The following is a 27,778-nucleotide window of genomic DNA, read 5'->3' as shown; positions in this document are numbered from 1 at the left end:
TATTTTTGATCAATCCAAAATCACAGAGAACTAAACTGTACTAGTGACAAAGAAACCAAAATCATACCACACAACTAGAAGACTTAAAAAACCCACTTGCTTCCAGTTCATGTGTAAAAAGCAATATAATGTTTTCATTTCTAAAATTATGTATGTAGGATTCTGAGTATGAAAAATGAATAGGAGTCTTTGTCATAACTGCTGTTTTTTAAAGGTGCCAATAGGCTTTCTCTACTCCTAAAGATGAAAACTGGGCACAAGGCCCTTAAGAATGCTGGAGAAAGATCAAAGAAAAAATGCCAAGATGCCACATTAATACATTATCCTAATTCAGCTTATTTTTTGTACATAGAAAATGCTATGTCCTGGATGTCATGTTTTATTTCCTTGGTTCTCAAAGGTCTCAAGGCCTTCAGCATTTCCTAGATTATAATGTCCTACCTAAAAAGAAAATACGTATTGTCGATATATAAAACAGATACTTCAGACTGGTAGGACTAATAGAAAAATGAAAGGGCATTCTCAAACTCAGTATTTAAGAGACATGTAAAGTTTGACTATATAAAGTTGTGTGAGGTCAAGATGATGTAAATGAATATATCATTGCTAATTGTGTATACAAGACACATAAAACTGAAGATTGGAAGACACATAAAACTGAAGATTGGAAGGGAGGGATTCAGATGTGTGTGTGTGTGTGTGTGTGTGTGTGTGTGTGTTTTAAGTACTGGATCTCTACATACTGACTAGACTGGAAGTGTAAGGGCTCCACATAGGTTGGCTCCAACTACTGATCTGTGAAAGAGTTTTGACCTCCTCTGTTTCCAATTTGGATCAGTTTACTCCTCCTTAGACAACTTGGTCTCCCCTGTGCATTCCACTCCTGGGAGTTTAGAATACTGATGACAAACAATGTGGATACTTTGGATAGACCAACAGGTCTAGCCTAGTGCAGTGCAGCTCTAAACTCCTGAGCTCAAAAGATCTACCAGTCTTATCCTTTCTGGAAGCTAGAATTTTAAGGATGGGTTGTGATACCTAGCTTCATATTCATATCTTGATTATCTCATAACCGAATTTCACATACATCTCTCAAAAATAAACTATAAGACTTAGTCAACAAGATGAAAAGCCAGAAATTTTCCAAGTCTCATGACCTCTCAAACCTTTTCAAAAGAGAAATTATGTGCCAAAGATCAGCCACTTCCATGGATAAGAAAACAAAACTCTACAATCTGCTAATTACAAGAAACACATTAAAAATAAAACCAAACTAATACTGAGGGGATAGAAAAAATTTATTATGCATCAAAATAACAAAAAGCAGAACTTAGAATCATGCTTTTTGACAAAGCAAAAACAAATATTTGAAAAGTAAAAAGTAAAACTAGGGAACAAGTTATGCTAAAAAGAATCATAAACAACAAATCAATATAAAAAAAATAAACATAAGGGGCAGCTAGATGGCTTAGTGGATAGAAAGCCAGTCCTGGAGTTGGGAGGACCTGGGTTCAAATTTAAACTCAGACACTTCCTGGCTGTGTCACCCTGGGCAAGTTACTTAGCCCCCTTGCCTAGCCCTTATCAATCATCTAGGTAATAGATAGGTAAGAGCCTAAAATTTTTTTAAATAAATAATATAATAAATAAATATAATATAAATAAATAAAATAAATAAATAAATGTATATACTCCAAATGCCTTAGCATACAAATTCATAAAGGAAACATTAACTGAGCTACAAGAAGATATAGATGGTAAAATAATAATGACAGAAGACTTCAATATTTTTCACTCAGTTTTTGATAAATCTTAAAAAGGAAATATAGAACTGAATAATTTGCTAGAGTAGTTAAAAGTAGTTAAAAGACATAGCATCTTCTAAATGTGAATATATTTATTTCTTAGCACCACATGGAAATTTTACAAAAATTGATTATATATTAGGACACAGAAATGATGTAAATATAAAAAGGCAGAAATAATTCACATATTCTCTAAAGATCATAACATAATAAAAAACAATCATTGGTTCAGAGATCACGGAGGAAAGACAAAGTCTCAAGTGGAGACTTAATAATCAAATCCTAAATAAGTGTATCAAAGTAGAAAATCACAGAAGCAATTACTAATTATGTGAAAGAAAATGATGATGAAAGAAAATGCCAAAACTTCTAGAATGAAGCTTAAAGCAACACTTAGGGGGGGAAATCATATCCCAACAAACATACAATAACAAAATAGAAAAAGAGAGGACTAATGAACTGAATATGCATTAAAAAATTTAAAGAAGACAAATAAACCTAAACAGCTCAAAAGAGGTATTAAAAATTAGAAGAGAAATAGATAAATCAGAAACAAAACCCCATTGAAACAATGATTACAATTAAAATCTGGTTCTATGAAAAGACTAATAAAGCTGATAAAACTTTAGTTAATCTAGAGAGTGGAAAACCATATCAATAAAATAGCAAATGAGCAAAAGTGAAATCATAACAAAACCGGAAGAAATAAAAAGAATAAGCAGAATATAACATGCACAACTAAATGATAAAACTTAGAACTCAAAAAGAATACCTTAAAAATATAAATATTCAACTATCAGAAGACTAGACGGAGATATTAAATAACATCTCAGAAATAGAAATAGATCTGGCTGTAAAAGAACTACTAAAGAAAAAACTCCTGGATCTGATGGATTCATAATAAAAGTCTTCTAAATTTTTTTAAAACCCTTACCTTCTGTCTGTCTTAGAATCAATACTGTGTATTGCTTCCAAGGCAGAAGAGCAGTAATGGCTAGGCAATGGGGGTTAAGTGACTTGCCCAAAATCACACAGCTAGGAAGTGTCTGAGTTCAAATTTGAACCTAGGACTTCCTGTCTCTGGGTCTGGCTCTCAATCCACTGAGCCACCCAGCTGTCCCCTCTTCTAAAATTTTTTATAAGATTTAATGATAATAACTTGAATTGAAGCACAGGAAAGAATAGCCTGAGAGAAAAGAGGAAATCTTCCCAGACTGCACACCTGGGAGAGCGCACGGAGCTTCGGAGAAGCCTCCCATGGCAGCCTTCTAAAATTTTTAAAGAATAATTAGTACCAAACTAATTCAAATGGAAAAAAATAAAAAAGAATAATTAGTACCCACACTTCACAAATTATTCTCAAAAATAAAGTACCCTACCAGAATATCTTATGAGGTAAATATAGTTATAATATCTAAACCAGAAGAAAATAAAGAATAGAAGAAAAACTATAGGTCAATATCATTAATGAATATTGATTAAAATTTTTCAACAAAATCTTGTCACACTGTAGTATTTCAATCAAGAAATCATTCATTATAACCAAATGAAATATATACTATGGATGCAATGACAGTTCAGCATTAGGAAAACAATCAACATAATCACATTGAAAACAAAAGCATTGAAAACCAGCATCATCTCAATGGATGCAGGAAAAGCCCTTGACAAAGTATAGCACTCATACCAAAATGGCAATCAAATTATAGGCATAAAAGGTACCTAAAATCAGACACTAAAATCTTTTCCAATAAATATGAGTGAAATAAGGATATTCACTCTTCCTGTTATTTGATATTCTGGAAATACTAGCAACAGCAACAAGATAATAGGAAGAAATTGGAGGCAAAAAGATTTGTAAAGAGGAGTTAAAACTACCCCTATTTGTTGATATGTTGGCATATTTCAAAAATCCTAAGGAATTAGCAAAATTTAGATAACAGCTTCATTAAAGTTGTAGTCTATCTGAAAAATCCCTCAAAATTAACAGAATTCCTATATAAGAATATTAAAACTCAAGAAGCAAAAATAGGGAAATTTCATTCCAAATAACTATAAAATGAATAAAATACCTGGGGATCAACTTTCCAAAGCACACAAAAGACTTACATAGATTCAATTACCAAGTCTCAGAGGGTTAGAACTAAAGAACCACTTAAATAGCAGGAGAACTTTTCAGTAGAAAATGGATGAAGAGACTGCAGTATATAAATGTAATGGAATATTACTGTGCTATAATAAAGGGTATGATGAATACAGAGAAGCATGGAAAAATCTACATGAACAGATGCGGAGTGAAGTAAAGGACATACATATTGACTACAAAAATGTAAATATCATAAGCAACCACACACCAAAAAGTTGAAGTGAATATAGTAGAACTATAAAAATCAAATAGAACTCAAATTAAGAGATACAAGAGAACCCTCCTCAACCCTTCATGAAAGTAGGAAAACTGCAGGTATATGTTTTTAGATTTTTTCAATGTACTAACTGTTTATGTTAACTTTCCCTCCTTCTTTAAAAATTACAACTGGTTATATGACAGGGAGAAGGATACTGGAGATAACTAATGATGTAAGAGAGAGAAGGCATCAATACAAACTTATTTTAAAACCAGAAATCAATACTGAGTTTATCAATGGCATTTTTCTAACTGCTTGTGGTTTTATAATTGCTTGAGTTTCCAACCTCTGTCAGAGAATCCATTAAGTGTCAGTAATACCTACATATTGTTCTTAGAACTCTCTTGGATACTTACATAAAGTTACTAAATAATTTGAATGAGATCTCAGTGATGCCACAAACAGCATATACAGTTGGAGTTGTGTTTCCGAATGATAAGCAACAGTATTAACAAGGTACAAGTCAAGTAGTAAGCAGGCCAACTTCCACAAAATATACATGTGAAGTCATTTTGTTATTTTGTGTTGAGCAGACAGAAAAGAAACATTAGATCTTTGAAAATACAGCTTACAGAATTACAGAAAGTGAAAGGTAGAAGGACCCCAATGGCTGCCATATCCTAACTCCTATTGATTCCACTAGAAACTATAGATCTTTTCCCAAACATCTGTCTAATCACATCTCCCCATTCTCTATTTATGAAGTTGATTATTTTTGTACTTAAATATATATGACTTTACTTTTATCCTTACTAAATTCCAATTTATAACGTTCAGTCAGTCCAATACTCTAGCCCAGGGGTCAGCAAACTATGACCCAGAGCTAGATGCTGACTGCTTTTTATGGTTTCAGAAGTAAAATATGGTTTTTACATTTAATTTTTTTTACTGTATTTTAAAAGGAAAAAATCATTCTTAGCTAAAAGACTTTATGAAAACAGGCTGTGGACTTGCCCCCTTCCAGTCTGTTTGCCTGTCCCCATTCTAGTCTTGCAAGATTTTTTAGGATTCTGACTCTAATATTACCAGTGACCTTAACTGCAAACCTGATGGTCTTTTTCTTAGTCCTAATCTTTTATCTGTCTTTGCCTTGCTCCTCTCTCCTCTCTAGGTTTTCAGGACATTACTCTCTTCTGGTTCTCTTCCCTGTCTGATTGCTCCTTCTCTATCATCTTTGCTGGCCTACCATACATATCACATCCCCTATATAATGGGTTTTCCTGAAGGCTCTGCCCTTTTTCCTCTATACTTGTCCCCCATAATCTCATCAACTCCCATAAGTTAAACTAGCAGATGACTTCGTCCTTTATACCTATATCCTAATAATACTACTTCCCAGCTCAAACTCCAGTGTTTCCCTATTATTTCTAGGATAAAATACAAACTCTTCTCTTTGGCATTTAAAACACTTCACAGCCTGGCTCCAACTTGCCTTTCCATATTTCCCACACATTCTTCATTCTCTTTACATGTATACTTCTATTTAATCAAACTCACCTTTCTGCTGTTCCTCATATTTTTATATACTCTACCACTTATTGTCTTAGAGAGTTACCTAGGACAATGTGTAAACCACAAAGTGTGGTTTAGAGAACCCAGGGGGAGCCACAAGACCCTTTGGAGGAGTATCTTTGAGGTCCAAACTATTTTCATTCAAATACTTAGACATTATTTGCCCTTTTCACTCTCATTCTCTCACAAGTATACAGTGGGGTTTTCTAGAGCCTACAGGACCTTTGAATTAGACTTAGCAAACATTAAGACTGAGTTAATATTTCATCTGCAAACTTGTACTTTTGCCTTACAAATAGAAAAACTCCAGCTGTGGTTGGACTTGTTTTGCTTGTATCCATCTGATATCAGAATCGATTAATCATCAAAGAAGATCTTTGATGTAAATGTTTGACAACAAAAACAGGTGGTTTTGAAATATTCAAAGTGAAGAATAATTTCTGTGAATTTCATGGTTTATCCTGAAATAACTGTGCTGCTACTCGCACTGAGGATACAAAGAAATGGTGAGCAAAACCGTTGGTACCTTAGCACAAATCAAAGTAGTGGCACCAAACAGTACCAGGAGTCACTATTTTCTTCACTGCCAAGCATATACAGTTAAAAATATCTAGTTTCACTTAAAAATGTCCTCAAAAAACAGAAATTATTATATTTATTCAATTTTGACATGAGTACATATCTTTTTAATATTCTGTTGACAAAATTAGAAGTATGCACAAAACACCTCCACATACAAAAGTATGAAGGTTGCCCTTTGGAAAAAACATTTGTACAACTAAGTTGTGAGATTACCTAACAGCTTTTTTGCATGGAATACAATTTTTACTTGAAAGAATGACTAACAAATAAACTACGGTTCTTTAGACTTGGCATTAGGCTGGCATTTTCTTGAAAATGAACAAAGTAAGCCTGTCACTTCAAAGAAAAAAACTGACAGTATTTGTTGCCAATGACAAAATTCAAGCTTTTAAAAGAAAATTCAAATTTTACAAAACTTTTATCACCTCTATGAGCTTGACAATCTCTAAATACCTGAAGATTTTTCTGATGATTATTGGTGGCAATGTTAACAAATGTGATTTTTTATGCTCTTTAATTAAATGTATCTAAATTTGGAAGATGTATATAACTCAAACCAATATTTTCCAAATAAGCAATGCATGAAGTTACAAAATCATGCATGGGTAAAAGACCTATTAAAAGTGAAAAATGGACTAATAGATTTCATGGATGTATAAAAGAATCATTCAAAGTGCAAAAAAGAACAACAGGTTAAAATCTAAGAGGGCAAAACGTTCATTCACATAGTTTCAGATTCCACTTGTAAGGTAAGATTGTAACTTACCTTTAAGAAACTGTCATTTGTTGCACCTCCATTTTCGAACTACCTGAGGTAGAATTTCCTTCATACACTTTAACCAAAATTACATATTACGGCAAAATGAATGCACAGATGCACAGTTTTCTATTGTTATGGTTTTTAAAGAGATTAGCAAAATGTAAAAACAATGCTACCCTTCTCACTACATTTTTTGGTTTTGGAATATAGTTAATTTTCATAAAAATGTTAATGGGTAATAGATTTATTATTTTAAGTAAATTAATAGATTATATTTCAGAATTCATCATTTCTTAATTTAAAATATGGTAAATATTGATAGATGCAACCCACATAGACAAAAGTTCTTCATACAAAAGTATGAAGGGGCCCAGAAGCCAGAAATTTACAGCACTGAGAGGTTAAACACCTTGCTCAAGTGTCAAAAGACAGTATATGTCACAGAGGTAAGACTTGAACTATAATATTCCTGGCACCAAGGCTAATTTTCTATCCACTTCACCACACTATCTCTTGCCAGGTGCCATTTAATTATTAATCAACATGTATAAAACAAACCCCTACTATATGCTAGACACTAATGGAGAAGATAAAGCAAAAACAAATATCTACAAATAAGCTAAATACAAGATAAACAGCAAATAAAATTAAAAAGGCTTGATCACTCAAAAATACATGAAAATATAAATAGATTACTCTGTAGTCTCAAACATTTTCTCTTTTTCTGAGAGACAAGTAGAGAACTTTTGTGCCATTCTCTCTTAAATATAAGAACCATAGGTTCCAAAAGAACAATAAGTTATTAGACATTTAAAGATATTTAAATTATTATATTTTATATAAAAATATATATGATATAAATATTATAATTAAAGATGATTAAAATCATTTGGCTTTCAGACTTAGTTTAACAAGAGATTCCAATTCAAAGATAGACTTTAGCCACTGTTTCACTTTTTTCCAGGTACACAAATGAAATCCAATGTATTGATTTTGATAATCTCCAAAATTTCCATTACTGTCTCTGGGTCTTTGCCTGGCCATCCATCTCCAGTGCCTAGAATATACTTCCTCCTTCTGCACTTCATTAAAGTATCCCTTCCCTTAAGATGTGAAATCTTTCCTGATCCCCTGATTGTTATTGTTAGTGTCTTTTCTCCAAAAAACATCTTGTTTAAACAACTTGATATGTATGTGTGTGTGTATGTATATATATATATATATATATATATGTATGTATGTAATTAGTATTTGTTATTATGACACATAGTGGGTACTTAATACTTGTTGATTAGTGGATTGATTGATTTTGTCAAGTAATCCTAGCTTCCAAAATAATCTTTCTAAAGGCAGCCATTATTGAATTACTCTCTAACTCAGAAAGCTCCAATGCTTCCCTACTACATCTAAAGCTAAAATACAAACTGCTCAACCTGCCATTCTGTTTGATTATTTTTAAATTATATTTAATTAGATGATTTAGAATAATTGTTCATGGTTACAGGACTCATGTTCCTTCCCTCCTCTCCCCTTCCCCCAAACCCCTCCCATATACGACGCATAATTTCACTGGGTTTAACATGTGCCATCCATCAAGACTCATTTCCTAATCTGATTAGTATTTGAACTAGGGTGATCTTTTAGAGTTGGCTTTCCCAGTCATAGCCCCAATGACCCATAGGATCAAGTGGTTGTTATTCTTCTGTGTTTCTTTTCCAACACTTCTTCCTCTGGATGTGGATAGTTTTCTTTCTCATATGTCCCTCCAAATAGTTCTGGATCATTGCATTGCTACTAGTAGAGAAGTCCATTACATTTCAATTTACCACAGTGCATCAGTCTCTCTGTACAATGTTCATCTGGTTCTGGCTCCTTTCACTCTGCATCAATTCCTAGATGCCATTCCAGTTCCCATGGAATTTCTCCACTTCATTATTCCTCTTAGCACAATAATATTCCATCACAAACAAATACCATAATTTCTTCAGCCATTCCCCAATTGAAGGGCAGCCCCTCATTTTCCAAATTTTCCATCTGAATAAGCTTAGTCAATTTAAAACATTAATCCTTCATTACAATAATCACATAATTTCCCTCCCTCCCCTCCACCCATTCTTCCTGTAGCCACCGCGCAATTTCATTGGCTATTACTTCTGTCCTTGATCAGAACTTATTTCCATGTTTTTGTTTACACTAGGATGTTCATTGAGAGTCTACATCCCCAACTATATCCCTTTGACCTATCTATTCAAGCAGTTCTTTTCTTTGGCATTTTTACTCCCGCAGTGTTTCCTCTGGATGGGAATAGTGTTTGTTTTTTTTTTGTAGGTTCCTTCAAGTTGTTCAGGATCACTGCATTTCCACTAATGGAGAATTCCATTACATTCGATTGTACCATATTGTATCAGTCTCTGTGTACAATGTTTTCGTGATTCTGCTACTCTCGCTCTGCATCCATTCCTGGAGGTTGTTCCACTTCCCATAGAATTCCTCCACTTTATTATTTCTTTGAGCACAATTAGTATTCCATCATAAAAATATACCACAATTTGTTCAGCCATTCCCCAACTGAAAGGCATCCCCTCATTTTCCAATTTTTTGCCACCACAAAGAGGGAAGCTATGAATATTCTTGTATAAGTCTTTTTCCTTCTTATCTCTATGGGTACAAACCCAGCAGTGCTATGGATGGATCAAAGGGCAGAGAGTCTTTTATCACCCTTTGGGTATAGTTCCAAACTGCCCTCCAGAATGGTTGGATCAATTCACCACTCCACAAGCAATGCATTAATGTTCCAACTTTGCTATATCCCCTCCAACATTCAGTACATTCCGTAGCTGCCATGTTAATCAATCTGCTAGGTGTGAGGTGATACCTCAGAGATGTTTACTCTGATTATAGGAGATTTAGAACACTTTTTCACGTGATTATTAATAGTTCTGATTTCTTTAACTGAAAATTGCCTATTCATGTCCCTTGCCCATTGATCAACTGGAGAATGGCTTGTTTTTTTGTACAAATGGTTTAGCTCTTTATAAATTTGAGTAATTACAACTTTGTCAGAGGTTTTTGTAATGAAGATTGTTTCCCTTCTAATTCTGAATGCATTAGTTTGGTTTGTACAAAAACCTGTTTTATTTGATGTAATCAAAATTATTGATTTCATATTTTGTGATTTTTTTCTAGCTCTTGCTTGGTTTTAAAGTCTTTCCTTTCCAAAAGATCTGACACATAAACTATCCTGTGTTCACCTAATTTGCTTATAGTTGCTTTCTTTATATACAGGTCATTAACCCATTCTGAGTTTATCTTGGTGTAGGGTGTGAGATGTTGATGCAAACCTAATCTCTCCCATACTGTCTTCCAATTTTCCCAGCAGTTTTTTTTTTATCAAATACTGGGTTTTGGTCCCAAAAACTGGGATCTTTGCACTTATCATAGACTGTCTTGCTGAGGTAATTTACCCCAAGTCTATTCCACTGATCCTCCTTACTGTCTCTTAGGCAGTACTAAATTGTTTTGATAAGCACTACTTCATAGTATAGTTTGAGATCTGGGACTGCAAGTCCACCTTCCTTTGCATGTTTTTCACAATTTTCCTAGATACCTTTGATCTTTTGTTCTTCCAAATGAACTTTGCTATGGTTTTTTTCTAATTCAGTAAAAAAGTCTTTTGGTAGTTGAATGGATATGGCATTAAATAAGTAAATTAATTTGGGTAGGATGGTCATTTTTATTATATTAGCTCATCCCACCCAGGAACAATCAACATTTTTCCAATTGTTTAGATCTAGTTTTAATTGTGTGGAGAGTGTTTTGTAGTTGTGTTCATATAGTTCCTGTGTTTCTCTCTGCAGATAGATTCCTAAGTATTTTAAATTGTCTAGGGTGATTTTAAATGGAATTTCTCTTTCTAATTCTTGCTGCTGTGATGGGTTGGAGATGTATAGAAACGGTGATGATTTATGCGGTTTTATTTTGTATCCTGCAACTTTGCTTAAGTTATTGATTGTTTTGACTAGCTTTTTGGTTGATTCTCTATGATTCTTTAAGGATATCATCATATCATCTACAAAGAGTGATAACTTGGTCTCCTCATTGCCTATTTTAATACCTTCAATTTCTTTTTCTTCTCTAATTGTCACTGCTGGTTTTTCTAGTACTATATTAAATAATAAGAGGTGATAATGGGCATCCTTATTTCACTCCTGATCTTACTGGGAAGTCTTCTAGTTTATCCCCACTGCAGATGATGTTTGCTCATGGTTTTAGATATATACTGTTTATTATTTTTAGGAAAGGCCATTCTATTCCTATGCTTTCTAGTGTTTTCAATAGGAATGAGTGTTGTATTTTATCAAAGGCTTTTTGTGCATCTATTGAGATAACCATGTAATTTTTGTCAGTTTGCTTGTTAATATGGTCAATTATGTGGATGGTTTTCCTAATGTTGAACCATCCTTGCATTCCTTGTATGAATCCTACTTGGTCATAGTGAATAACCCTTGTGATGACATACTGGAGTCATTTTGCTAGTATCCTATTTAAGATTTTTGCATCTATTTTCATTGAGGTGATTGGTCTATAGTTTTCTTTCTCTGTTTTTGACCTGCCTGTCTTTGGGATCCGTACCATATTTGTGTCATAAAACAAATTTGGTAGAATTCCTTTTTTGCTTATTCTATCAAATAGTTTGTATAATGTTGGGATTAGTCATTCTTTGAATGTTTCATAGAATTCATTTGTGAATCCATCTGGATCTGGGGATTTTTTCTTAGGGAGTTCTTTGATGGCTTGTTCAATTTCTTTTTCTGATATAGGGTTGTTTAGGTAATTATTATTTTTATTGCATTGTGATCTGAGAAAGTTGCATTTATTATTTCAGTTCTTTTGCACTTGTTTGCAATGTTTTTGTGCCCTAATGCATGGTCAATTTTTGTGAATGTACCATGTGCTCCTGAAAAGAAGGCATATTCCTTTTTGTCTCTATTTATTTTTCTCCACATGTCTACTAACTCTAATTTTTCTAAGATTTCATTCACTTCTCTTACCTCTTTCTTATTTATTTTTTGGTTTGATTTATCTAGTTCTGATAGAGGAAGGTTCAGGTCTCCCAGTAGTATAGTTTTTCTATCTATTTCATCCTTGAGCTCTACTAGTTTTTCCTTTAGAACTTTGGATGCTATGCTATTTGGTGCATACATGTTGAGAATGGATATTTCCTCATTGTCTATACTGCCATTTATCAGGATGTAACTACCTTCCCTATCTCTTTTAACTAGATTTATTTTTACTTTGGCTTTCTCAGATATCATGATTGTGACTCTTGCCTTCTTTTTATCAGTTGATGCACAATAGAATTTGGCTCCATCCACTTACTTTCAGCCTATGCATATCAACCTTCCTCATGTGTGTTTCTTGTAGACAGCATATGGCAGGGTTTTGGATTCTAATCCACTCTGCTATTCCCTTGCATTTTATGGGTGAGTTCATTCCATTCACATTCAGAGTTATGATTACCAGCTGTGTATTTCCCAGCATTTTGATTTCTACTCCGAGTCTTGCCTTTCCTTCTTTCACTATTTCCTTCTATACCAATGTTTGTTTTTAATCAGTCCCCCTAGTTCCCTACTTCCCTTTCTACCCCCTCCCTTCTTATTCTCCCCTTATTTTCCCTGTAGTCTTTCTAAAATTATCCCTCCCCACTCTCTCCCTCCCTTCTACTACTTCGCTCCCCACCAGTCCTTTTGTTACCCTTCTACTCCCCTATAGGGCACAAATCTATGCTCTACCCCAATGGATTGGATCCTTCTTCCCTGTTTGGGTCAATTTCAAAGCAGGTAAGTGTTGAGTATTTCCTGTCTCCAACCTCTTTACCCTTCCAGTGTATTGATGTTCTCTCCTCTCCCATCATGAGCTTCTTTGTGACATATAAATTTACCCCTTTTGTTTCTTTTCCCATTTCTTTTAGTATTAACCTCTTTTATACCTCATATATATATATATATATATAAATACACACATGTATATGTATTTATGCGTGTATATATCTATATACCTATTTATGTCATGTCCTTTCATCCTATACAGTTAGTCACTGTTCCCTCTAAGTGTAATTCTTCTAGCTGCCCAGGTAATAACAACAGTTTTTAAGAGTTACCAATGACCTCTTTTCTTACATAACATTTTAGCTTATTGAGTCTCTTGAAAAAAAAAAAGGAGTTTTTTGTTTGTTTTGTTTTTCTTTTTTCCTTCATTTTTAATTACCTTTTGATGATTCTCTTGAGTTCTATACTTGGGCATCAAATTTTCTGTTCAGGTCTGGCCTTTTCTTTCCAAATTCTTGAAATTCTTCTATTTTGCTGAATGACAATACTTTGCCCTGTAAGAATATAGTCAGTTTTGCTGGGTAGTTGATTCTTGGTTGTAAACCTAGTTCCCTTGCTTTCCAGAATATCATATTCCATGCCCTTCGGTTTTTCAGTGTGGATGCAGCCAGAACCTGCATAATCCTTACTGTAGTTCCATGGTATCTGAATGACTTCTTCTTGTCAGCGTGTAATATCTTTTCTTTGGTCTGATAGTTCTTGAATTTGGCTATAACATTCCTGGGTGTTGTCAGTTGGGGATTAAGTACAGGAGGTGATCTGTGGATTCTTTCAATCTCCCCTTTTCCCTCTTGTTCTAGAAAATCAGTGCAGTTTTCTTGAATGATTTCCTGCAGGTTTTTTTTTTCTGTCATGGTCTTCTGGTAGACCAATGATTCTTAAATTGTCTCTCCTCAACCGTTTTTCTAAATCATGTGTTTTGTGAATAAGATGCTTCATATTTTCCTCAATTTTTTCATTCTTTTGGTTTTGTTTTTTAGTGTCCTGCTGCCTTGTGAGGTCACTTAATTCTAGTTGTTGTATTCTGGTTCTTAAAGACTGGATTTCATCTCTGTCTTTTTGATCATCCTTTTCTTTCTGGTCTGATTTTCTATGGAAGTCATCTTTTATTCTCTTTACCTCATTTTTCATCTCCTTTGCCTCATTTTCCAGCTGGTTGACTTTGGCTTTCAAGACACAATTTTCTCGTTTTAGTTCAAGTGCCTCTGTTTCCAGATAACTTATCTTAGTTTTTAAGTTCTTTTCCCAATTGCCTTCAGCCTCTCTTAATTGTGTTTTGAATTGCATTTTGAGTTTTTCCAAAACCTGTATCCAATTCACTGTGATTTCTGAATTATCGTTTGCTGATTCCTCCCCCTCTGTTACATTCGCTGTATAGAAGCTATCTATTGTAATTTCTTTCTTCTTTTTCTGTTGTGTGCTCATGTTTATCCCTTCCTTACTCCCCATATTTATCTGTGCTCTTCCTCCTCTCATGTTGTTGGTTTTGGGAGCTTCTGTCAGTCTCCCCTCTTGGAGCTTTGACAGAAGATCTCTCGATTTAGTCTGTGGGGGAGGGTTGTTGGGGTTTAAGCTTCCCTATCCTCTGGAGGCTTTTGATTGGAGTAAAGTCCACCAATCAATGTGGGAGGCATTTGGAGCCTGTGCTCTACATTCTGAAGACTTTTGATGGGATAAGTTCAGCTGGGTTGGGCTGGGTGTACTCTGAGACCAAAACCTCCTGGAAGGCTGGAGTAAATATGGAGGATCTCCACAGCTCTCGCCAGGCTGCGAGTTCTATGCTCCCTCTCCAGCTCCTTCCCCACTATCTGTTTTGCATGCTCTGAGCTTGGCACAGCCCTGCCCTCAAGGTTCACCCTCCAGACCAGCACCTTTGCCCACCCAGAGGTTTCCACTGCCTATGGAGGCTCAGTGCTCTAGGTGTATGGAGGAGGGGTCCTGGGACTTTCCTTCTACTTTCCCCTTAAGGCCAAGTGTTCTCGGATTCTGGGTTTGGGGGGGGGGGGCGCGTATCTTTTGAATTGAGTCTAGCAGGAGGGTTCCTTGTCTCTGTCTTGTTCTTAGGTTTGATTTTCAGTTCCCTAGGAGCATTCAGTTTGAGATCCATAAGGAAGGGTATTCAGAGGTCTGAACTTCTACTCATTCTAGGCTGCCATCTTGACTCTGGCTTTTTCATTTTCCAATTTTTTTGCCACCACAAACTGCACAGCTATGAATATTCTACTACAAGTATTTTTCCTTATTATCTCTTTGGGGTACAAACCCAGCAATGCTACAGTTGAATCAAAGGGCCAATAGTCTTTTAGCACCCTTTGGGCATAGTTCCAAATTGCCTTCCAGAGAGGTTGGATCAATTCACTAAAGTCCCAATTTTGGCACATCTCCTCCAACATTCATTACTTTCCTTTGCTGTCATGTTGGTGAGTCTGCTAGGAGTGAGGTGACACCTCAGAGTTGTTTTGATTTTCATCTCTCTGATTATAAGAGATTTAGAACATTTTTTCATGTGCTTAGTAGATTTGATTTCATCTAAAAATTACCTATGCATGACCCTTGCTCATTAATCAACTGGGGAATGGCTTGATTTTTTGTACAACTGATATTTCTCCTTATAAATCTGAGTGATTAGACCTTTGTCAGAGGTTTTTCTCATAAAGATTTTTTCCCAATTATTTGCTTCCCTTCTAATTTTGACTGCATTGGTTTTGTTTATATAAAACCTTTTTAATTTACTGTAATAAAATTATCTATTTTGCATTTTGTAATGTTTTCTAACTCTTGCTTAGTCTTAAAATCTTTCCTTTCCCAAAGATCTGACAAATATACTATTCTGTGTTCACCTAATTTCCTTCTTTATGTTCAAGTCATTCACCCATTCTGAGTTTATCTTGGTATACAGTATGAGATGTTGATCTAAACCTAATTTCTCCTATACTGTTTTCCAATTTTCCCAACAGTTTTTTTCTTTCGAATAGTGCATTTTTGTTCCAATAGCTGGGATCTTTGGGTTTAACACAAACTGTCTTACTGAGGTCACTTACCCCAAGTCTATTCCACTGATTCTCCCTTCTGTCTCTAGGCAGTACCATATAGTTTTGATGATCACTGCTTTATAGTACATGTTAAGATCTGGTACTGCCAGGCCACCTTCCTTCTCATTTGTTTTCAATGTTTCCCTTGATATTCTTGATCTTTTGATCTTCCAAATGAACTTTATTTTTTCCTAATTCTATAAAAAAGTGTTTTGGTATTTTGATGGGTATGGCCCCAAATAAGTAAATTACTTGGGGTAGGATTGTCATTTTTGTTACGTTAGCTCATCCTACCCATGAGCAGTTAATGTTTTTCCAATTATTTAGATCTAGTTTTAATTGTGTGGAGATTGTTTTGTAGTTGTGTTCATATAGTTCCTGTATTTGTCTTCGCAGATAGATTCCCAAGTATTTTATACTGTCTGTGGTGATTTTAAAGGGAATTTCTTTTTCTAGTTTTTGCTGCTGGGATGAGTTGAAAGTATATAGAAATGCTGATGATTTATGTGTGTTTATTTTGTATCCTGCAACTTTGCTAGAGTTATTGATTATTTCTACTAGCTTTGTAGCTGATTCTCTAGGATTCCTTAAGTATACCATCATATCATCTGCAAAAAGTGATAGCTTGGTCTCCTCACTGCCTATTTTAATACCTTCAATTTCTTTTTCTTCTCTAATTGTCACTGCTAGTGTTTCTGGTACCATATTAAATAATAGAGGTGATAATGGGGATCCTTGTTTCACTCCTGATCTTATTGGGAATGCATCTAGTTTATCCCCATTACAGATGATGTTGGCTGATGGTTTTAAATATATACTGTTTCTTATTTTTAGAAAAGGCCCATCTATTCCAATGCTTTCTGGTGTTTTCAATAGGAATGAGTGTTGTATTTAGTCGAAGGCTTTTTCTGCATCTATTGAGATAATCATATGATTTTTGTTGGTTTGCTTAATGATATGGTCAATTATGTGTCATGATATATGTCAATTCTAATATTGAATCATCCTTGCATTCCTGCTATAAATCCCACCTGACCATAATGAATAACCCTCATGATCACTTGTTGGAGTCTTTTTGCTAGTATTTTATTTAAGATTTTTGAATCTATGTTCATTCAGGAGATTGGTCTGTAGTTTTATTTATTTTTGTTCTGCCTGGCTTTTGAATCAGTACCATATTTGTGTCATAAATGGAATTTGGTAGAACTCCTTCTTTGCTTATTATGTCAAATAATTTGGATAGTATTGGGATTAGTTGTTCTTTGAATGCTTGATAAAATTCACTTGTGAATCCATCTGGATCTGGGGATTTTTTCTTAGGGAGTTCTTTGAGGGCTTGTTCAATTTCTTTTTCTGATATAGGGTTAAGTATTGTATTTCTACATCTGTTAATCTAGGCAATTTATATTTTTATAAGTATTCATCTGTATCACCTAGATTGCCACATTTATTGCCATATAATTGGGCAAAACAGTTTTTAATGATTGCCTTACTTTCCTCTTCATTTGAGGTGAGGTCTCCCTTTTCATTTTGGATACTGTCAATTTGGTTTTCTTCTTTCCTTTTTTAATTAGACTGAACAGTACTTTGTCTATTTTGTTTTTTCAAAGTACCAGCTTCTAGTCTTGTTTATTAATTCAAGAGTTCTTTTACTTTCAATTTTATTAATTTCTCTGATTTTTAGAATCTCTATTTTAGTTTTCATTTGGGGTTTTTTATTTTGTTCACTTTCTAATTTTTAATATGCATGCCCAATTCATTAACCTCTGCCCCCTATAATTAATATATGAACTCAAGGATATAAATTTACCCCTAAGTACTGCTTTAGCTGTATCCCATAGATTTTGAAAGGATGTTACTTCATTGTCATTTTCTTCAATGAAATTTTTTTTTGTTTTGCACTGAATGTGATGACTTTATTGATGGTATACAAGATAGGACTCTATGCTCCCCCCCCACTACAAGGGTGCTTTGGGGCAGGGATGTGAACGGGGCATGGTCTCCCCAGCATAGGGGATATAGGTTGTTATGGATGTGGGTTCCCCAGTGGTAGAACTACTTTTTTGGCTGGGGATGAAGATACACGGCTTTCCACTTTACTACTTGGTGGCTATGTACATCATGAGGTCTACTACATGGTGGCTGTAACCGTACTCATTGTCCTACCAAGAAATGATCTTGCCAAAATGGTCGTTGAGCACAATGCCAGCACCAACATCGAAGGTAGAATGGGTGTCACTGTTAAAGTCACAAGATACAACCTGGTCCTCTGTGTAGCCCAAGATGCCCTTTAAGGATCCCTCTGACACTTGCTTCACCACCTTCTTGATGTCATTGTATTTGGCAGCTTTCTCCAGGCATCAAGTCAGATCCATCATGGACACATTGGGAGTGGAAACATGGAAGGCCATGCCTGTGAGCTTCCTGTTCAGCTCAGGTATGACATTGCCCACAGCCCTGGCAGCACCAGTGGAAGCAGGGATGATATTTTGGGCAGCCCCACACCCATCACACCACAGCTTTCCAGAGGGGCAATCTACTGTCTTCTGGGTAGAGGTAATGGCAAGTACTGTGGTCATGAGTCCTTCCAGAATGCCGAAGTTGTTGTGAATGACCTTGGCCAGGGGGACCAAGCAGTTGGTAGTGAAGGAGGCATTACTGATGATCTTGAGGGAGTTATCGTATTTCTTATGGTTCACCCCTCTCATGAACATTGGGGCATCAGCAGAGGGGGCAGAGATAATGACACGCTTGGCTCCACCCTTCAAATGAGGCCCAGCCTTTTCCATGGTGGTAAAGATGCCAGCAGACTCCACAATGTATTCAGATCCAGCATCTCCCCATTTAATGTTGGCAGGATCCTGCTCCTGGAATATGGTAATGGGTTTTCCATTGATCACCAGCTTTCCATTCTCTGCCTTTACAGTGACCTTGAATTTGCCATGGGTGGAATCATACTGGAACATGTAAACCATGTAGGCGAGGTCAATGAAGGGGTCATTGATAGCCACAATATCTACTCAACTGGAGTTGAATGTTGCCCTGATCACCAAGCGTCCAATACAGCCAAATCCATTGACTCTGACCTTCACCATCTTGTCTAAGGGATGAGACTGCAGCAGAGGATCCTGGCAGCGAGCTTGAGAGAAGAGCTGAGCTCAATGAAATTATTGTTTCTATGACTTGTTCTTTAAATAATCGATTTTGGAGAATTGTATTACTTAATTTCCAATTAATTTTTGATTTGTCTCTCTATATACCCTTACTATTATTTTCATTGCATTGTGATCTGAGAAGGTTGCATTTATTATTTCTACTCTTTTTCATTTGTTTTCCATGTTTTTGTACCCTAGTACATGGTCAATCTTTGTGAATGTACCATGTGCTGCTGAAAAGGTGTATTTCTTTTTGTCCCTATTTATTTTCCTCCACATATATACTAACTCTAATTTTTTCTAAGATTTCATTCACTTCTCTTACCTCTTTCTTATTTGTTTTTGGTTGAATTTATCTAGTTCTGATAGAGGAAGGTTCAGGTCTGCCACTAGTATAGTTTTTCTATCTATTTCGTCCTTGAGCTCCGCCAGTTTCTCCTTTAGAAATTTGGATGCTATGTCATTTGGTGCATACATGTTGAGTACAGATATTTCCTCATTGTCTATACTGCCTTTCATCAGGATATAATTACATTCCCTATCTCTTTTAACTAGATCTTTTTTTACTTTGGCTTTGTCAGATATCATGATTGTGACTCTTGCCTTCTTTTTATCAGTTGATACCCAATAGATTTTGCGTCATCCACTTACTTCTACCCTATGTATATCTACCTTCCTCATGTGTGTTTCAGGATTTCGGTTTCTGATCCACTCTGATATTTGCTTCCGCTTTGCAGGTGAATTCATCCCATTCAAATTCAAAGTTATGATTACTACTTGTATATTTCCCAGCATTTCCATTTTCTCTCCTTGTCCTGTTCTTTCCTTTCATTATTTCCTTCTACACCTGAATACTGTTTTTAATCAGTTCCCCTAATCCCCACCCTTATTTTACTTTTCTTTCCCCCCCTCTCCCTTTATATTCCTTTCTTAATTTTCTTTTCCGGTCTTTTTAAGCAACCCCACACACTCTCCTCCCTTGAATCACTTCCCTCCCCACCCTCCCTTTCTGCTCCCCTCTTTTTATTCCCCTTTTGTTTTTTTAAATCTATTAACTTTTCTTCCCCCTCTTTCCTCCCCCCTTTTTAACTCCCCTCTCCACTCCCCCCTTTACTTTTTGCCTCTTACTTTCCCTATAGCGTAAGATAGAGTTCAATACCCCAATGGATCTAGATGTTCTTTCCTCTTGGAATTGATTCCACTGAGAATAAATTTTGAGTATTACCTTTTAGCACTCTCTTCCTCTCCTTCTTATAGTTGTATTCTTCCCCTCCCTCTCCCATGTGCTTTTTTGTGTAGTATAGGTTATCCTAATTTTCTTATTCCTTCAAGTTTCTCTTGATGTGATCCCCCTTTCTTTCTTCTTCTTTTTCTATATATGATTTTGAACCATTTAGGACCCCAATCTCTACCTATGGATAATTCTTCTAACTACTATAATAGTAAATACAATTTTCGACAGTTACAAATAACATTTTTCCATATAGGAATATAAATGATTTGGCCTTATCTGAGGCACTTAGAGAAAAAAAATAAGACCCCCCTCTTTCTTATTTACCTTTTCATGTTTCTCTTGGTTTCTGGATTTCGATATCAAATTTTCTGTTTAGTTCTGGTCTTTTCTTTACAAATATTTGGAAGTCTTTTATTTTGTTGAATGCCCATACTTTCCACTGGAAGTATATAGTCAATTTTGATGGGTAGCTAATCCTTGGTTGTAGACCCTATTCTCTTGCTTTTCTGAATATCATATTCCCAGCCTTGTGGTCTTTTAGCATGAAGGCTGGCAGATCCTATGTAATCCTGATTGGTTTGCCTTGATATCAGAATTGTTTCTTTCTGGCTTCTTGTAATATTTTCTCTTTAGCTTGGAAGTTCTTGAATTTGGCAATTATATTACTGGGAGTTGTCTTTTGAGGGTTTAGTTTGATGGGTGATCTAAGGACTCTTTCAATGTCTATTTTGCCTTCTTGTTGTAGAAAGTCGGGGCAGTTTTCTTGAATAATTTCTTGTAGTATGGTGGAAAGATTTCTGGTTTTTTCCAGATTTTCAGGTAGGCCTAAGATTCTCAAATTGTCTCTCTGACTTCTATTTTCAAGGTCAACCACCCTCTCAGTGAGATATTTTTTGTTGCTTTCTAATCTGTCTTTTTTTTTTTGGCTTTGCTTTATTAATTCTTGCTGTCTTATGAGATCATTGGTTTCTAATTGAGCAATTCTAGTTTTTAATGATTGATTTTCAGCTAATATCTTTTGATTTTTCCTTTTTGGTTGGATCTATCCTGCTTTTCATGGCTATCAGAAGGTCATTTCTGGTCTTCAATTTGCTTATTATTTCATTTGATTTCTGGGCTTCAATTTCCAAGTGGGAGATCTGGTCTTTTAAACTGTTATATTCTTTTTGGACTATTTCCCACTTTTCCTGCCATGTCTCTTCCATTTTTCTGACAATCTCAGATTTAAAGTCTTCAAGAACTTGTGACCAATTTCCATTTTTCCCCAAAGTTTTGGATGTGTTTAATTGCTGGTCATCTTCTGCTGCCTTTTCTGTAGCCTGGGTTTTTTCTGTATAAAAAAATATCAAGGGTCAATATTTTTTCTTCTTGATATTTTTGGTATTAGTGGATTTTAGTTCCTGGGAGCTGGTGGCCATTGCCTTGTTCCTTCCCGGTCAGATGTATATGTAAAGAATGTGGGTGATCTTTGTATTGGGTTATGGGGAGATTTTTGCCCTGAGGATATTTTATCCCAGTCCTCAGCAGTGTCCAGCTGCTCTTAGGGGCAGGTCCAGTCCCCAAGATCTAAAAGATTACCTTGCAGAGGTCTGAGTGTGGAGTGTAGGCAGTCTCTGTATTGAGCACTGGAGAGGTTTTAGCTCAAGGGCTTTTTATGGTTCTCTGTGGCATTTTTTTTTTTGCTGTGAGCTGCCCTCTCTCCCCAAGCTCTGCAATCCCCTTTCTCCATGTTTCCTCAGCCTCCCAGTGTTCTGAGTCATTTCTCTTAGGGGTAAGTCTGTGTTGAATTCAGCCAGCCTCCCTCCTAGAACTTAGAAGTTTGTCCTGTGTTCACACGGATTCTGGAAAGGTAGATGAAGTGGGGGAGGGGTGATGAGCTCACCCCTTGGTGGAGGAAATTTCACCCCCTTTTAGCAGAAATACCCTAACTTTGCCTACCTCCTGTGCTGTGTCCTACCATGGAACTCTTTCGCTCATTTGATTTTGTTTTTGTCTATTTGAGGCACTCTGTCTGGATCGGTGGAGAGGAGAAGAGCTCTGCTTCTCCTCAGTAGCCATCTTGACCTGGAAGTTCTCAAACTGCCGTCCTTTAGGCTCTGTACAATCACTCTAACTTATGTTCCCAGACTCTGTGCTACATAGGCAAGGCCAATAAAGGGTCACAGCCAGAACTAAAATTCAGGGCTTGATTCATGCATTCAGACAATAATTTATTCAACCCATTTTAAGAAATATCTATTCTTTTCAAGGAGATACAAAAATAAATAAGAAAGGCCCCATCTTAAAGATACTTAAAATCTAATATGACAACCAACACAGGAATTAAAACAAAATGATAGAGGTTCTACGATAGGTCAAAGGAACATCATTTCTGATTGGGGAGAATGCTGGAAATCAAGCCTTTAAAGTTTCAAAAGGGATAGCAATTGAGCTAGAAAGCCAAAGTAGGATTTAAATAAAAATAGATGGAGAGAATTCAGCAACTTAGGTATCAGGAACTACTGGAATCAAGTACCAGGGCAAGAATGCTCAGGATGTGTTGTTCATGGAAAAACAAGGAGCCAAGTTTGACAGCTATGGTTGGCAATTATGAAGAAATTTAGGACAAGCTGGGAAATAATATGAGATCGGGTATTTATCCCCCATGTTGTACATTCTCTAAGTCGGAATAGATTATATGAATGCTTTCTAACATGGTCATGCAAATTCTCCATGTTACTGTGGCTAAGATTGGGTGGCTAAGTTGGGCAAGACTAAACAATCGTTGTCTAATGTCACCAGTGATACGATCATATCATTCTGTAAGAGCCTAAAAATATCTCCCTCTTAATGCTTATATGGCTCAAGGCAAATTAAACAACCCAAAAGCTTCAGGACTAGACTTGTGCTATGAAGAATCAGCCTTAGTTACTTTTAATTTACTGAAAGATTATTTAGTACCAGAACATTCATCTGCTGAAAGATTGTAATACTGTTTTCTCCTTCACAAGTACATAGAACTCAGAATATCTGTGCTAGAAAGAAATCTCAGAGGTCATCTAGTCCAGGCTGTTACAATTATCCTTTGATTTAGTTGTAAAATAATTAACTGAAACATTACCATGAAATAGGAGAAGGTATCTTAGAGTCACCTCACCTCACCAACGAAAAAAGATTATTGGACTTTTTGTAGGGAGTTCAGTGATAAATTCTAATCCTGGGATAATAGCAGGAGCCCCATATTTGTCTGTGTTCATAAACTCTACCCACAGTCTTTCTGTCATTAAACACCATAACTGTAGCCTTTAAGTAAAGCCAAGGACCTGAAAGTTGCTTCTAAGGGACATGATAGTAAATCTCAACATACTAGCTTCAATCCTGTACTAAGGTGTGGAAAACCCATTTCATACATTCCTACTCACACTAGTATGAGAAACCTTTTCTTGAAAAGAACTATTTCAGTGTCAATCAGAGAAATCACAACTGAGTATTCCAAATTCTTCCACAAAACTGCATAAGCATCATGAATCTAACATTTCATTGATTATCAGGCTTCCAGGAGGAATAGTCTGGATTCTGGAGGAAATAATTTCTGATTCCACTACAATCAACAAGAGATATAATAAAGCTTACAGTTATTGTAAGGAAAAAAAATGAAAACATGTATAAGAAAAAAGACTGTGAGTTTGACAGATTATAAAGCGCACACCAAAAATGCAATAAAATCTTATTTAGTGTTTACAAAGTAGCGTGGAAGTCATTTGAATTTGGAAGTGGCAAGGTTATTATTTTTCATGTCTATATGAGTTAATCTCTCTTGGTCTTGGTATCTCCTCCACCTTTAAGATGAGAGAGTTTGAACAGATGATGTCTAAGGTCTCTTCTAGCTCTAAATCATATAATCTTATGATCACTAATAAATGGCTAAAAGGGTTACCAAGTAAGAATTATTTTGCATACAAATGAGTGATTTCAGAAATTTTAAAAACCAGTTTGTTTTCTTTAATAGGTCAGATAGGCCCCATGAAATCTTATTTTTTCTCCATAAAGTATAAAGTAAATCTTACTTAACGTTATCATGAATTCCAGGTGACATCAAAATGAATCAGCATTACCATATGCAGACATTTAAAATATATTTTCTTTAATTATATCAGATAGGAAACTTGCATATGTTCATACACACATATACACACAAAGCATTTGCTTAAACTATACGAAAAGGGGTCAGGATGACAGCAAAATTAGAAGAACATAGACTTGTTATTAGAAGGGCATCTGTATCTACCTAAGCTGCTGATATTCACAGAAGCTTGATGTCACCTTCATTGATATGACTACTGATGCAAAGAGATGCAACCAATCTATGAGGGGGTAACTTGACATCAAACTCTATCTTATTGTGAGTCATCCTCACAACTCTACCTGGACTGACTAGTCCAAAAAAAGGCTTCTCAAGTGGCTGTAAGATATTAAGATTTATTTCCCTCATCTCTTCCAAGGGAAGTCCCCAATCATTAGTTACAGCTGAGTTAAGAGTGAGCCAGAAAGAATTCCTTTCACCTCTGCCAAGCCTTGGGGTACAAGCAAGGTGTACAGTCAGCACTTCCTGAAGAGTTTGGCTTGAGGTTGAGAACAAAGACATACCTGTTTCCATTAGGCCCTTAGATTCTTGTCATGCCCCTAGGTAACTTGCTGACAGTCATCCAAATTCTCTTAAAGCTTCCATAAGCCTCAAGAACACTGACAGTTAGGGCATAAGCTGCTGATGAAACTGGCCAAGCCCTGATTTCCCTTAAATATTAAATATTTAAATAAATACATGGGTAATATAATAAATAAGTAAAATATATAAATATTTATATGTATATAAATAAATATAGAGAAATATTTCTGGGTATTTACAGTGGTCCCAAGAGATACAATGGGAGCAGTGGGGTTAGTGAATTAAGAAGGAAGAGAAACTCTATGTGACTAAGGTTACCCTATGCAGTAGGTTCAGAATTGCTCTTGTCAATTGTGGTTGGCCATGTGAGAACCCTAGGGTTTGCCCGTGGTAGTGGGGGTGACCCACTTCTGAAAAACTTTGGCCTTGTGGTAAAATGTAACAAATCCTACATGATCTTTTGGTCTTCCTTCCCCCTCATGGCAGCAGCAGGGTTCAAAGAAAAGAAAGTTTTCAGGTCAATTGACACTGAAGGAATTATCATGTAATTCTGAGACTTCCAGCAAGTAGTGCAGAGGCTTTCCTCTGCCCCAATATTGTAGCAACTGAAATCACAAGGCTGCCACAGCAGAAAAACTCAAACAAACAAGCTTGCACCTAGGCACCTGGATGTCCTTTCCATTTTTGCATTTGCTCTTCCCTGATCTTAGCTAAATGAGTATCAGATCTGAGGTGGAAGCATCCAAGTTTAGAGGTGGGGTGACCATTGTGAGTTTGAGAGGCCTGGAGGTTCTCAGTCCCAGTAGTGGTTGAAGCTGACAGATGGTGGGGAGTCCTCAGATACTACTCCAGTTTTCTTGGAGAGATACTGGCCATCAACAAGAAGATTGGTTTGAACCTTGTCAATTACCAGTACTAAGAGTGGTGCAGAAAATGTGGAGCCAATGTATAATGCAAAATGCCTTATTAGCAATCTTACAAGCTGTTCTATGTTCTGTTGAAGTTTAAGTTCTAGCCTTTTAAGAGTTTTTAATGGTAGCTTTAAGTTATCAAATCCTGTTTGGGGGGGGGGGGGCGGTAGTGGTAGTTATTATTGTTAAATGTATCCTGCATCTAGCACTCTTTTTGTGTGAACAAATAAATTCCCTATCCCATGCCAACCAGAGTGTATTAAGTACCTTTTATTCTTTCTTTACTTGGAAAAAAACACTAGGCATGAACCATAGCCCAGGCTACAAGTAAACTGGTTCCTAGATACACAGATTTGGGGGAGGTGGGAAGATAAAAATGAGGAAATCTAGCATCCTTCTCATAAGAGTCCAGACTTTTCAGATCTGAACTCCATGTTTGGAGTCAGAATAGGGAGCAGAAGTAAAATCCCAACCTCTATGGGTCAGTAGCAGTTAGTCAAGTTCAGATCTATAATTCTGCAAATAAATCTAATGAAAATAAAAGTAATTTTTCACCCTTTTAAAGTAGTAACTTAAAATTCTCCTAAAAAGAAACATTTCCACATACAGAACACAAAAAGAATATTCTATATGAAACTATGAATCTCCATTTCATACAATCTAGTTGATTTTTTTAAGTATATAATAAATTCTACACATTACTTTCAAAACTGTCCTGCTTATCTGTGCTTCCTTTTGAATTTTCTTCTGTTTTCTTCTGAGCATTTTTAAATGCTAGATTCTAATTATAACACTGGGTAAAATTTATTCTATAAATTTCTCACTATTGCATGCAATTCCCTATGTCTAGTTCTTATTCCCCTAATCTTTATGACTCAAAGCATTTTTTTAATATTTTTTTTAATTCAGAATATTTTCCCATGGTTACACATGATTTATGATGGCCCCCTGCCCCACTCTTTCTTCTTCCCTCCTGGAGTTGGCAAGCAGTTCCACTGGGTAATACATATAAGAATTTAAATTTGGGTTTTATGCTAAATATGAGAATTCTGAAGTAAAACTGTGGTTGCTGATTTAAAAATATTATAGCTTAAATCAAAATGACTTTTAGCAGTTTTATTTACAAAGAGGTGGAAAGAGTAAAAGTGGAAAGATGTAGATAAAGAGACAGAAAGTACTGCCTAGCTAAATACTCTGGGTTTAATTCTAATGTCTACAGACTGCAAATGTAAATCCAAAAGCAAATCTCACAAGAATCCACAGTCCTAATTAGGAATCTGAAATCGGAAGAGCCAGGAAACACTGAAGAATATACCGAGAACATTCAGTGTACATGATGCTAAGACTGCCAAGAATCTCACCAGAACTCACGCTGAAGGGAGTGTCCCACTGAAGCACCAACAGAGAGGGTCTCCTCAACACAGAACCAAGGAAGAAATCACTCCACTCACCACCACAGGATCCAAGTAAAGAGTCTCTTCCTCCAGTCGGGCTCACTGATGCAGAATGAGTGACTGAATCCTCAAGCTGCCTTATTAAATCAATTTTCTCAACATCACTACCTGTTGCTCCTCCATTTTATGGGAACCAATCGCAGTCTTTAAATTTGCCTAGCACTGCCCATGGGGTGGGCAGTAGCTTTTGGAGTTGTCACCTACTCTAGCAAGTGACTTGTGAACTCTCATACTTAGTGACTGGTAAGGTACTAAGTAGAGCTACTTAAGTTTTTGATTAACTTAAAAGTTGCTGATTGATAGACAAAGAGTTTGATTCACTCTTCACATACATGTATCATTGTTCAAAACCTATGTTATTCATAGTTGCAGTAGTGATCATTTAACATCAAAAC

General features: G+C 35.9%; 1 protein-coding gene and 1 pseudogene across 9 annotated transcripts in view; both read right to left on the bottom strand.

The window, feature by feature from the left end:
* Positions 1 to 27,778, bottom strand: part of CHM (CHM Rab escort protein) — a 555,159-nt gene that overhangs the window by 395,212 nt on the left and 132,169 nt on the right. The gene's annotated exons all lie outside the window — the stretch shown is intronic.
* Positions 3,313 to 20,112, bottom strand: LOC130456115 (glyceraldehyde-3-phosphate dehydrogenase-like; annotated as a pseudogene).

The sequence above is a fragment of the Monodelphis domestica genome, chromosome X (genome assembly GCF_027887165.1).
Source record: "Monodelphis domestica isolate mMonDom1 chromosome X, mMonDom1.pri, whole genome shotgun sequence".
Classification (NCBI taxonomy): domain Eukaryota; kingdom Metazoa; phylum Chordata; class Mammalia; order Didelphimorphia; family Didelphidae; genus Monodelphis; species Monodelphis domestica.
The sequence above is the reverse complement of the archived record's forward strand: the minus strand, read 5'-3'. Positions and strand labels throughout refer to the sequence as shown.